Source organism: Phragmites australis, chromosome 22 (genome assembly GCF_958298935.1).
Source record: "Phragmites australis chromosome 22, lpPhrAust1.1, whole genome shotgun sequence".
Classification (NCBI taxonomy): domain Eukaryota; kingdom Viridiplantae; phylum Streptophyta; class Magnoliopsida; order Poales; family Poaceae; genus Phragmites; species Phragmites australis.
Genome location: NC_084942.1, coordinates 16,012,160 through 16,024,415, shown reverse-complemented (window position 1 = coordinate 16,024,415; position 12,256 = coordinate 16,012,160).

The following is a 12,256-nucleotide window of genomic DNA, read 5'->3' as shown; positions in this document are numbered from 1 at the left end:
TGATTGCTTGGTTAGTGTCTCAATGCTCAAGATATCCCTTAGAATCAACTAGTTGAGAGACATAATCACCCACGGACACCGAGTTTATTCTGCAAAATTCACTGAGTCCGGATACTCCGATACTCAGTATTTAGCCCGGAGTCTCCGAGGTAGACTCCGGCAGAGAGTCTCGATTACGGTTTATTTTTATTAGAAAAAGATCGGAGTCTCCGGTGTTCACCGGACACTCAGGTAATTTATGGGTTAACAGACTGGACTCCGAGGGAGACTCCGCCAGAGAGTCTCGGTTAGGTGTTTATTTTAATTAAAATGGACCGGAGTCTCCGGTGTTCACCGGATACTCCGGTAACTGATTTAGTGTTAACCGGTTAGCTTTTAATCTTTTTGATAAAAAAAAAAGGACCGGAGTCTCCGGTGTGCACCGGATACTCCGGTACCTGGAGAGGCCGGAGGGTCCGGCTAGTCTCCGGACTTAATATTTTTGGAAGCCCTGTCATGACCAGAGACTCCGGTGTTCATCGGAGACTCCGATAATTTAACAGAACTGTAACAGCTAGTTCTGACACGTTCTGTGACCGTTCTGACACCGTTTTTGGATTTAGGGCCGGATACTCCGGTATTCACCGGATACTCCAGTCAGTTCTGACAAAACAATAACGGCTAGTTTTTGAGATAGGGCTATAAATGCTCCCACACCTCATGGCATTTAGAGCTTGCTGTTGTTGGTAAACTTTAGACCTCTTGAGCACTTTAAGAGCATTCAAAGACCCTCCAACCACCTCTAGTGCAAAGTTTGCAAATATTTAGAGAGTTTGTGTTTGGAGAGGGTTCAAGCCACTTGAGCATTGAGTTCTTCATCGAGCATTCGCTGCGATCATTTCTCTTGAAGTTTTGTGCTTCTAGACGGTAAGACGTTGCCCGTAGAGCACCCAAACTTGTGGAGTGTCACGGGAAGTTTGTAAACATCTTCGAATTGAGTAAGAATTTCTAGCTTGATCTTGGTGGTCGCTAGAAGAGGATAGGGTTGGAAAAGACCCGGCTCTTTGTGAGCTCCTCAACGGAGACGTAGGCACTTCTTTGTGAGGTGGCTAAACTCCGGGATAATCTCTTGTGTTCGTATTTGTGCAATTTGCTTTATTGTGTGAAATTTGTGATTCGTCATACAAATTACTCTAGTGATCATCTTGCTAGTGTTAAGTGTTATTCTAGCTCTGTGATATCCAGTAGACCTAGCTTCAACCTTAGATTCTAGCTATTAGCTTTAATTCGTAGTTGTTCTAAAATTCCTGTATAGACCGGAGACTCCGGACTAGACCGGATACTCCGGACCATACCGGGAGTATCCGACCTTCACCGGAGTATCTGGCAGATTTAATCTACTGTTTTAGTTTTAATTTTCAGAAAAGCCTATTCACCCCCCCCCCCTCTAGGCACTTTCAAGCTCACCGCTGCATCAGCAGCTTCTTCCATGTGCCGTCTTTCGCTCCTGCATGAACAACGTCCACCTTGAAACTGTGCCACCACCTCCTCTCACGCTAGATCCGACCACACCAGATCCGCACTACTGCAACCACCATCGAGGTCGCCAGCATGCCGACATCGTACCTGGCTCCTACCGAGGACAAGCAGGCAGGAGCCATTGAGGAGGCATGGTGAAGGAGGGTGGGCGGAGAGGTGGAGGTTGTGGGGAAAGTTGGGAGGGAAAGTTGAGATATTTATAAGGTTCCGGTAAAAAGAGACGGTTCTTTATTAAAACTGACCACCGTATCTTTGTCCCAGCCATGAAAGCCTAACCTAAAAGGATATATCGCATTCTGTTCCTAATGAGAACTGACTATGATATCTAATATTACAGTCATTTTTCTCTCAAGATCCGATTGTCATATCTTCGATACTCTATTTTTTTTACAATCTTTGGGACCTAAATTTATCTCATGCACTCTGCTATCCATAATTCCATACGCAATGCATATTTCATAGCTAATAAGTTAGAGATATATTGCATATTTTCCATATTGGTTTATATTACAACCAACCAAAAGACAAATATGGCCAGTGCATGTGAAGCCAAAATGAAGCCGGGCTGGCATCGCTACACTGCCTACATTGCCTATCTACTACATGCACGACTAGCATGCTACTATGTACTAGCTGCAGTAGTACTATCTATTGCAGCCTCCTCTTCGAGGCTATGGTGACCTCATCATCGGCGTTCGACATTAGTTGGGACCAATATGGGTTGTCAGGCTCCTCCAAATAGTCCTTATCGTTGTCATACACGTCTCCTTGGAGTCCTCATCTTCCTCGAGCTCTTCCTCCTCCTTGCCCTCCTAATCGAGTTCATCCTCCTCCCTGGGCTCCTCATCATCGTCTCCCTCCTCCTTGGGCCCCTCGTCGTCATCTCCATCATTGCCGTGCTCATCTCCCAGATCTACCTCTTCCTCAAGCTCCGAGTCCTCCTCTTCCTCGAACCCAAGCACCTCCTCAGTGTTGGTGCGGAATTTGGCAATCTCGTGCAACAGACAAATCCGTACTGGATAACTATCGCTTTCCGCAGTGACACACGACTTGTTTACGAGCAAACAAGCAAAGAATTTCGACCGGCAACCGTGAGAGCCACTGCCTGGATGATTTATATGCAAATTGATAAAGAACTACTACCCAAATCACGGAGATTCAAAGTAGCAGTGAGGAACTAACCCTAAACTACCCTAATGTGCAAGAAAGAACAGAAAAAACGAAAGTAGATGCAATTTTTGTGATTGACTGATGTGTAACAATCGGCCTCCACCCCCTTAACTATTTATAAGGGAGGTTTGGACTTGGCCCTTATGGAATATGACTTGCAATCGGATTGAATGTCAGATGGTCCGCTGAGAACAAAAATGTGAACACCGGACCATCCGATGAGTTCAATTCAACTAGAACCCTAAACAATTTCCTAATGTACGCTAGATAATCCGATGTAGATTATGAACTTACTGGAGGCTTCCACCGGACCCATTCCCAAATCTCTAAACTCTCTGCAACAAATTGTATCTATAGACACCGGATAGTTCGGCCTTCATCAGACACCTCGCCAGATGAATTTTTCCAGAGAGCAAAGCTTTCTGCAAAATTCACCTTTGCACTCACCAGATAATCTGGCGTTTACATTGGAACCTTCACCGGACAAACTTTTCTAGAGAGCAAAATTCTTTGCAAGAAATCGCCCTTATACTCATTGGATGATCCGGTGTTTCACCAGATGCACCATCAGACTATTTTTTTTTCAGAGAGCAAACATTCTACAAAAATCCACATTCCACACGTCGGATAGTCCAACGATAACACGGCCTTAAACGTCGGACTATCCGGCATGTACAAAAAATATGGCTATGTTATTTTTCACTATCAACACATGCCCCCCTATTTTTTTTAAAGCTTGCGTACCAAAAACACTTTTATACATCATAATTATGAAAAAACTCACTATGTATTTTTGGTCAAGCATGTATGTGCTTAGGACGACGATAAACCTTATCGACCATGTATAATCATGTCTTAGGGTGATGTCAAACTACATCGTCTATGTATGGTCATATATCTCTTCTATGCATCTTGCCACATATTAGGATAATACCTTTTCAAATATTTCCCATTAAGAGCTCTAGGTAGCTTATCTCCTTGTAAATATTGCAACATATATGAATTTTTAGGTACAATTTCTACAACTTTATAAGTACCTTCCCAATTAGGGGACCACTTTCCGAACTTATTATCCTTAGACCCAATAGGTAAAATTATCTTCTAAACTAAATCTCCTACTTGAAACAATTTTTTCTTTACTTTCTTATTGTAGGCTCTAGCTACTCTCAGTTTATCCTTCTCAATCTCTCTCAAAGCTTTAATCCTTTTGTCATCGAGGTCATCTTCTATCTATCATAGCATCATAATAATCCACGGCCGAGAAGTTATTTTGTTGTGTCACCCTCAAGCGTCAAGATTTATCTCAACGAGCAAAACAACCTCTTGTCAATATACTAGTTCATAAGGAGTAACTTTGGTAGCCCTATGCCTAGATATATGATAAGCCCACAATGCTTCACTCGAAACCTCATGCCATCTTTTTGGATACTCCTATATTTTCTTCTTTATAAGCTTAATCAAAATTGTATTGCTTGACTCGGCTTGTCCAATGGCCTGAGCATAATATGGTGAGGATCGAAGAAGCTTAATTCTAAATGATTCAACAAATTCATGCACTTGATGAGAAATAAAAGAAGAACCTTGATTGATAATTAAAGTTTGTGAAATGCCAAATCTATAAATGATATGCTCCAAAATAAACTTGATTACCTCTTTATGTATCATATTCTTCAATGGTACGGCCTCAGTCCATTTTGTAAAATAATCCGTAGCAATCAAACAAAGCGGTGACCTTTGGAAGATGAAAGATAAATTTGGCTGATGAAATCAAAAGCCCATCCACGAAACAATCATGGTTTAATGATACGATGCAACATATAAGCAGGAGCTAATTGTATATCACCAAAGTTTTTACATGCTTCACATCCTTTGTAGTATTTAAAACAATATTCTAACATAGTCGGTCAATAAAAAATAGCTCTCTTTAATAACCACTTTATTTTTAAACCCGACTGATGTATACCACAAATCCATTTGTGTACTTCACCCATAACAATTTTACTTTCCTCCGAACCTAAGCACTTTAGAAGCAACCTATCTATAGTTCGGTGATACAATTCATCATCCAACATCACATATTTCAAAGCTTGCCGCTTAACTTTCCTATCTACTGATGAACTAGGATTTTTTAAATATTCAATTAGCGGCTTTTTCCGATCAATGGTCAGGGACAAATCTGAATTTTCTTACAAAACCAAACTATTCCCTTGCTGTTCGGTCAAAGAGGCATTAGCACAAACCAACAATAGCTTTTCTAACACAAAGAACATTCCTCTACTCACTCGATAACTGGATGATTGCTGCGCTAAGTTATTTGCCCTCATATTTTCTTCTCTAGATATGTAAGTAATGATGAAATCGTCCAAAGTTGCTATAATATCAAAGCACATATCTAAATAGCTATTTAGTGACCCATCAAAATATTAAAAAACTTCAGAAACTTGTTGTACTACTAATAATGAATCACCAAATACTTCTATATTTTTCACACCCATAGATTCTAAAATTTGTAAGCCTAGTAAAAGAGCTTCGTACTCGGCTTGATTGTTAGTACAAAAGCATTCTAAGTGAACTGATGTTTCAAAAATAGTACCTCTAGTGAAACTAACACTATCAACAGCTTGACCTTATCTATTGTAGCGAAAATGATCTCATTAGGTCAAGATTGTGATTTTGATGATTAATAATAACATAGTCAATGAGATTAACATGTTTGTCAAGAATATATATTAGTATGTCTCATGGATGCAATACATAAAGAAGCCACCGCAGCCGGAACAAAGTCGGATCGAATTGGAGAAGAAGTCCCAGGAAAATTTGCCTCACCGGATGATCCGGTGTTTCGGGTATTTGCACTCACCGGAATATATTTGTCAAATGGGAGAGGGACCTGAAGACCTCACCGGAAGGTCCGGTGTTTGAGCAGAGTGCTCACTGGAGCAATTCTTCCAGGGAATGTGTTGTGCTGAAGAATATGCCTCACTGTATAGTCCGGTGATCAGTGGGAGTTGCACCGGAGCATTTCCAGAGAAAAGAAGAGAAGGATAAACCCACCGCATGGTCCGTTTTTGAGAAGGATGAATGCACCAGAGCATTATTATTAGACAAGGATGCAGCCGCTGAGGATCGAAGGTTCAACCCATCAGATGGTCCGGTACGAATGGAATGAACACCGGACAATACACCAGACAGTGAACAGTAAAAGAAGCACAATGAAGTTCAACCCAACGGATGGTCCGGTGATGAAACCTGTGAAACACTAGAGCATTATTTCTAGAGAAGGTTGCATTGGCTCAGTTGGCTGAAGACAACTCATCGGATAGTCCAGTGATGAAGTGATGTGCACCGGATGAACACACCGGAGTAATTTACACAGAGAAGAAGGAAAGGCTCGGATGACTAAGGATAACTCATCGGATAGTCCGGTGATGAAGATAAAGTATGCACTGTTGTGTCCGGTATTCACAGAGGTTTGAGTGGGGTTCTAATGGCTAGTTTGTGAGAGTGTAGTCACCAGATGATCTGGTGTTAGTACTATTTTTCTCATCGGGTCATCCGGTGTTAATAACTTTTTAAAGCCTTTGGGTTAATGGCTAGTACGCGAGTTTGAGGCTATAAATACCCTTCCACTCAGTCATTTGAAGGTGTGGCATGCTGCTAAAGTCCAGAGAAATTCACGTACATATGAGAAGATATCCAAGCCATCAAAGTGCTCAAGGTGATCATTCAAGACAATTAAGCACACCATTAAAAAGTGATTAGTGCTTATAGGCCTAGAGAGAGTGTTGCTAGGTGACTGATGCCTAGGGAGTGGATTAATGAGTGATCCAACCTTATACCAAGTGGTACGCCGGCACCTTGGTGACTCGCCAGCAAGCTTGTTGACCCTCTGACTTAGTGTGAAGCGACGGCAAGATGATTGTGCGGGGACGCGAAGATCCTTGCCTTTGTGGCACAAGCTCCGAAGTGATCACGATAGTAAGAAACTGGAAGAGAGGCTAGTGGTGAGACATTGTCTTTGTGGCTCATCTGAGTGGAGGCCTTGTCTTTGTGACTTGGTGGCTCAAAAGCCGTGACTGGGTGTCGACCGGGAGCATATCCTTTGTAAAGTTCCAACGTGGATTAGGGGTGACATTCATGCCATCGATACTACGGAAAAAAATCGTTGTGCCGACTTTGCTCTCTCCACCTTATTTACGTTTCCGCATTTATATTCTTGCAACTTACATTCTTAGATAGGTTGCAAGTACTTTAATCGGTAGAGTAGCCACACTAGATAAACCTAGAGCATATTTAGATAGAATTTGATATATGTTTATCTTATGTTGTTTTGGACCCTAAATAGCTCTAAGTGTCATAATTCACCTCCTTCTTAGGACGTCATCGATCCCTTTATCTGCAAGCCGACCTATCAAAATATAACTTTCATGGATGCACATAGACAACACCAATCAAAATATCATTATCGATACGATGATCAACAATAAAATTAGTTACAATTTAACCTTTTATGGATCTTAATGGTTCATAAGCCAAATCATATTTGATCAAAGCGTATGCCTATTTTTCAATTCTACCACTCAAAATCAGCTTTTGCAACATGTATTTAATAACATCAATTTTGCATGCAACCACACAAGTAAAAGAAAGCAAATAATATCTTACATTGGTGCATGCATAATATAAGGACAAACACAAATTTTCAATAAACACATACCTTGTTTTCTTCATTTTCTTGCGTGAGGACATCACCTATCATCTTCTCTTATGCATCAACATATAGCTGAAATGGAATCCCAGCTTTAGACGCCCTAAGTAGTGGGTACCGATAAGCATTTTTTGATCTCCTCAAAGGCTTGTTGCTGTTCTGTCCCCTAAGTAAAATCAGCTTCTTTTTTTAACCGAAGTATAGGAGTAAAGGCACTAACTTTGCCGGATAAGTTAGATATGAACCACCTCAAGTAATTAACTTTCTCTAACAACTTTTGAATATCTCTTTTTGATTGTAGTGCCCCTAAATTGTCTATGACTGCTATCTTTGTGGGATCTATCTCTATGTCTCTCTCATGTATTATAAAATTCAAAAATTTGCTCATCAATACACCAAAAGCGTGTTTAAATGTGTTCATCTCTAAACCATACTGTGTATCCTTTCAAAAGCTAAGAGCAAATCGGCGAAATAATTATCCATAGTATCTTATTTGACAATAATATAATCAATGTATATCTCTAAGATAACACCAAGCAAATTATAAAAGATTAAATTCATAGTTCTTTGATAAGTAGCACCGGTATTCTTTAACCCAAATATCATGACAACCCACTCAAATAAACCAACAAAACCCAGGCAACGAAAAGCCATTTTAGACATATCTTCACCGACCATAAAAAATTGATTATAACCCGCATTGTCATCAAAAAAACTAATGACTCTATGATCCAAAGCATCATTAAATAAACATATCGATGATAGGTATAGGATATTCATCTTTAGAATTAGCTTTATTCAAATCTCTAAAATCAATGCATACTCTCAACTTACCACTACTTTTCTTATTAACTAGGACAATATTAGATATCAATTCAGCATATCTACAAAGATGAATAAATCCTGCAACGAGCAACCGACTTATTTCTTCCTTGATTCGTCCATACATACTAGGATTAAACTTTCTAGTCAGTTGTTTGTGAGGTCCAAAACTAGATTTTATGGGAAGCCAATGCTCCACAAGCTTACGGCTAAGTCCGACATTTCATGATACTCCAAGCAAAGCAATCCAGCAATCCACATATTCCTTGACTAATGCAATCATTATAATATTAAAATTAGTATGCATATTTCTATTAATAAACATCGAACTTGGTACAATTCTATCACCAATATCAAAATCCTCTATTGGGTCGGCCGACGAAAAATGTCACGGCCTCAAATGTTAATCTCTTAATTAAGCATTTATGAGTACCATTAGCATCATGTTTATTGTTTTGAGCAATTTTTGGCTTGTAATTTAATGTGAACCAAATTTGTTAAAGTTAATCTTAGATGGTGCCTTGTGAAGCAACTCACGAAATTGCTATGAAAACTAGGGTTGGAAATAATTTTAGAAATTAGTCCATGTCAGGTGAGGAATAGTAATGAATTTTCCCAAGTTTTTAGGAAATATTTTGAAGGCATAAAAATTATCACAAGTTAGAAAAGGTTGCATATTTGAAGAATATTAGTTCAAATTTGGCTCAAGCTTATTGGGTTGAACAAGTTAAAATGGGTTGCACATGAATTTTAATTTCACACAAAATTTGTCCCATAATTTTTAGACCGCGGGAAGGTTTTTCTTTTGGATTGGAGAAAAGGTTGGAATATTTTCTTTCGGTTGGCTACTGTTCATCACCCATCCCTCTGGTCTCTGGTTGGCCGCCGTTGTTGACCGATGAAGCTGGCAAACCAACCACGCCATCGAGTCATGCCATGGAGCCCCTCCCCGCGAATTCAGTGACCGTCTTTATCCCCCTGCCCCTCTCCTTTTTCTCCCTCACTTGTTCTCTCCCTGCCACACCCCATCGCAGAGCACAGTCACAAGCAACAGCGTTGCCATGCCACCCTCTGCTCGCGTCGTGCTGTCGCTGTACGCACATCTCCTGCGTGTAGCCACCGTCGTGTGCGCTATTGCCATTGCCAATGCACTACCGCATAGTTCCACTGTGCAGCTCCAGGGCGCCGCGGCTCGCCAGTCACACCCGTGTGTCCTCCGCAGCTCCTCTACATTGCTCACGTCGCGCGCTTCCCAGCCGGCCTTCACCGGTGCCCGCGCGTCTCCTGCACCACCGCGCACTCTCGAGTGTCGTCCACCCACGAGCCGTGCCACACTCAGGCCTGTTCTGTCGTGCCTCTGTCCTCCGCTTCGCTGGTCCGCGCCGCCTGGCACCGCCCGGCGCCGAAGTCCCTCCACCGGTGCGCTCGGCCAAGGAGCCCACCGCCGCCGAACTTTCCATTGGCCGGTCGTCTCCTCCTCGTCCTTAAACCGAGCATGTTGCCGCCACATCGCTGTCTGTCCACAGTGAGCCCCCCTCTCCTCCTTGCTCCTCGTCGAGCAGTCGTTGTGCCATGCTGTCCTGTCCGCACGCCGTGCCATCATGCACACAGCAGCTGGCCCGTCTTCTCTCCCGACGTGCTGCCTTTCTCCCTCTGCTGGCTCTCCTCTCTCTCTTCGAGGCCCACACACACGTTCGGGAGACCACCGTGAAATCACCCGACCTTATCCCTTTGAGCCCCCCTCACTGCCAGTGGGCCTCACTTGCTGGTCCGGCCTCGGTCCACTGGCCTGGTCCGTGGTGGACCATCCACCTAAGTCCACCCTCTGGTCCACACTCATGAGCTGAGTCCACCAGGCCTTGTCGGAGGGTGAACTCCTGTCGCAGGGATCCCGAGAGACCCCTTTTTAGAGATTCGGCCGGGGGGATGATCCTGGAAAAGCTTGTTTGGGAAATAAGCGAGAACGGAAACAAATACGATGGCTGGTGGGGGATGATTGCCCTAATGCGAGAAAAATGGGTACACCGGGGTTTAGACAGGTTCGGGCCGCACGGAGGCGTAACACCCTACTCCTGTGTGAGCGCTATATTTATCCTTGAAGGGAATTCTTCAAGGACGTATCTGGTTCCAAGGGGAGAGCCGTTTACAAAGAGCTTGAGGCTCTCGTGTTCTAGCTTGGCTTGAGCTGGTTCGAGCGTCTGCATCCTCTTCTTCACACACTTCCGGTCCGTCTTCGGTCTAGTTCGTCGGGGCTCCTCCTTTAGTGTTCTCCATCCTTTCCTTTTATAGGCGCGCCGACCTCAACATATCCTGAATGGGAAAGAGGGGATGCGAATGCCAAGATGCCACGGAGAAAGGCGTAATCATTTCATCTTGACGAAGTGACAAGGGCAGTGGAGAAATGCGGCGCGCATTCGACCACCCGCCACTGTGGAAGCCCTCGGGCGCCATAAAGGGGGCCCGCCGGACAGCCTCATAGGTGTCCGGTGCGCCCACCCTGTCTTGTTTTTCTGCCAGGGCAGGATGGCAGGCGGAGCGCTTCGATTCTGGCAACGTTATCCCGAGGCACCCGGATGAAACGGGACGGGACCCGTGCATTTAATGGACCCACGCCCCCCCCTGCCAGTTCATGGCAGGGTCTGACACTGGGGCGTGGGCAGCTGAGAATGTCAGGATGTCAGGATGTCAGGCCGCGCGTGCCTATTAAATGCGGCATTGGGTCTTTGACTGGATGACACCCTGACGACGGGACCCTTCGGGTCGTCGAATGATCTTGCGCGAACCTTCGGGGAACCGAGTCCTCGGGGGCTGCCACGTGCAGCCCCGAGCACTCTCCCCCGAGCACTTGAGTGAGACCTTCGGGGAACCGAGTCCTCGGGGGCTGCCACGTGCAGCCCCGAGCACTCTCTCCCGATCACTTCGGTGGGACCTTCGGGGCACCGAGTCCTCGGGGGCTGCCACGTGCAGCCCCGAGCACTCTCTCCCGAGCACTTCGGTGGGATCTTCGGGGCACCGAGTCCTCGGGGGCTGCCACGTGCAGCCCCGAGCACTCTCTCCCGAGCACTTCGGTGGGACCTTCGGGGCACCGAGTCCTCGGGGGCTGCCACGTGCAGCCCCGAGCACTCTCTCCCGAGCACTTCCTTCTTGGTATTTGGGTTCTGCGGATCATCGGGGAACTAGGGTGCTCGGGAACCAGAGGCGGCGGCCCCGAGCACCTTCTCCCGGGACTTAGCTTCTTCTTACCTTGCAGGGTGGTGACATGTGGCGGATGGCCGGCCTGGTCTCGGGACTTAGGGACCCCTGGTTTTGAATACACCGATAGTAGCCCCCGGGCCCGTTGGTAGCCGATGGGACGGAGACTGCGAATGGGCCCTTCATCGCAATCGAGGCCGAGGCTGGCGCGGACGCCATGTGGCAAGCTTTCGAGAGGTGGCCCTTGCGGACTTAAACCTCAAGTACGCTTCAACGGGAAAATGAGTGGACGCGTGTCCACACAACTTCCGAAGGGTATGATGACCATACGGGCGGCACGCGCGGTCGCCGCGCAGATCGAGGAAAATACGCCTGGCAGCCGCTGACATCGCGCGATCGGCGGGAGATTCGCCTGGCAGTTGCGCCGATCGAGGCGACGCTTCGCCGAGCGAACCGTTCGGGCGGCAGTTTTTGAATTTTGAGATATAAAAGGGGGAACGGATCGGTCCGTTCCCCTTTTTACGCTCTCTTGCACTTGTGCTCTTGCCTTCTTCGTGCTTCGAAGCCTTTAGGGGATTCTCAGGCAACCGGAGCATTCTTCCTTCTCTCTTTCTTCACCACCAAAAAACACCCTCCATCCTGACGAGATGACGAGGGTTGGAGGAGGTCGCGGGACAAGACTTCGGACAGCATCTTGCCGGAGTCTCGTCTGAGGAACGAGGAGGCGGCGGATAAGATTAGGAAGCTGCTGGTGCCGGAGGGTCAGGAGGGTGCTGTGGCGGTGAGGCCGGCGACCCTGACGCCGGCGACGACCGTCCCTGGGCGGACAGTCCTCTTTACCTCCTT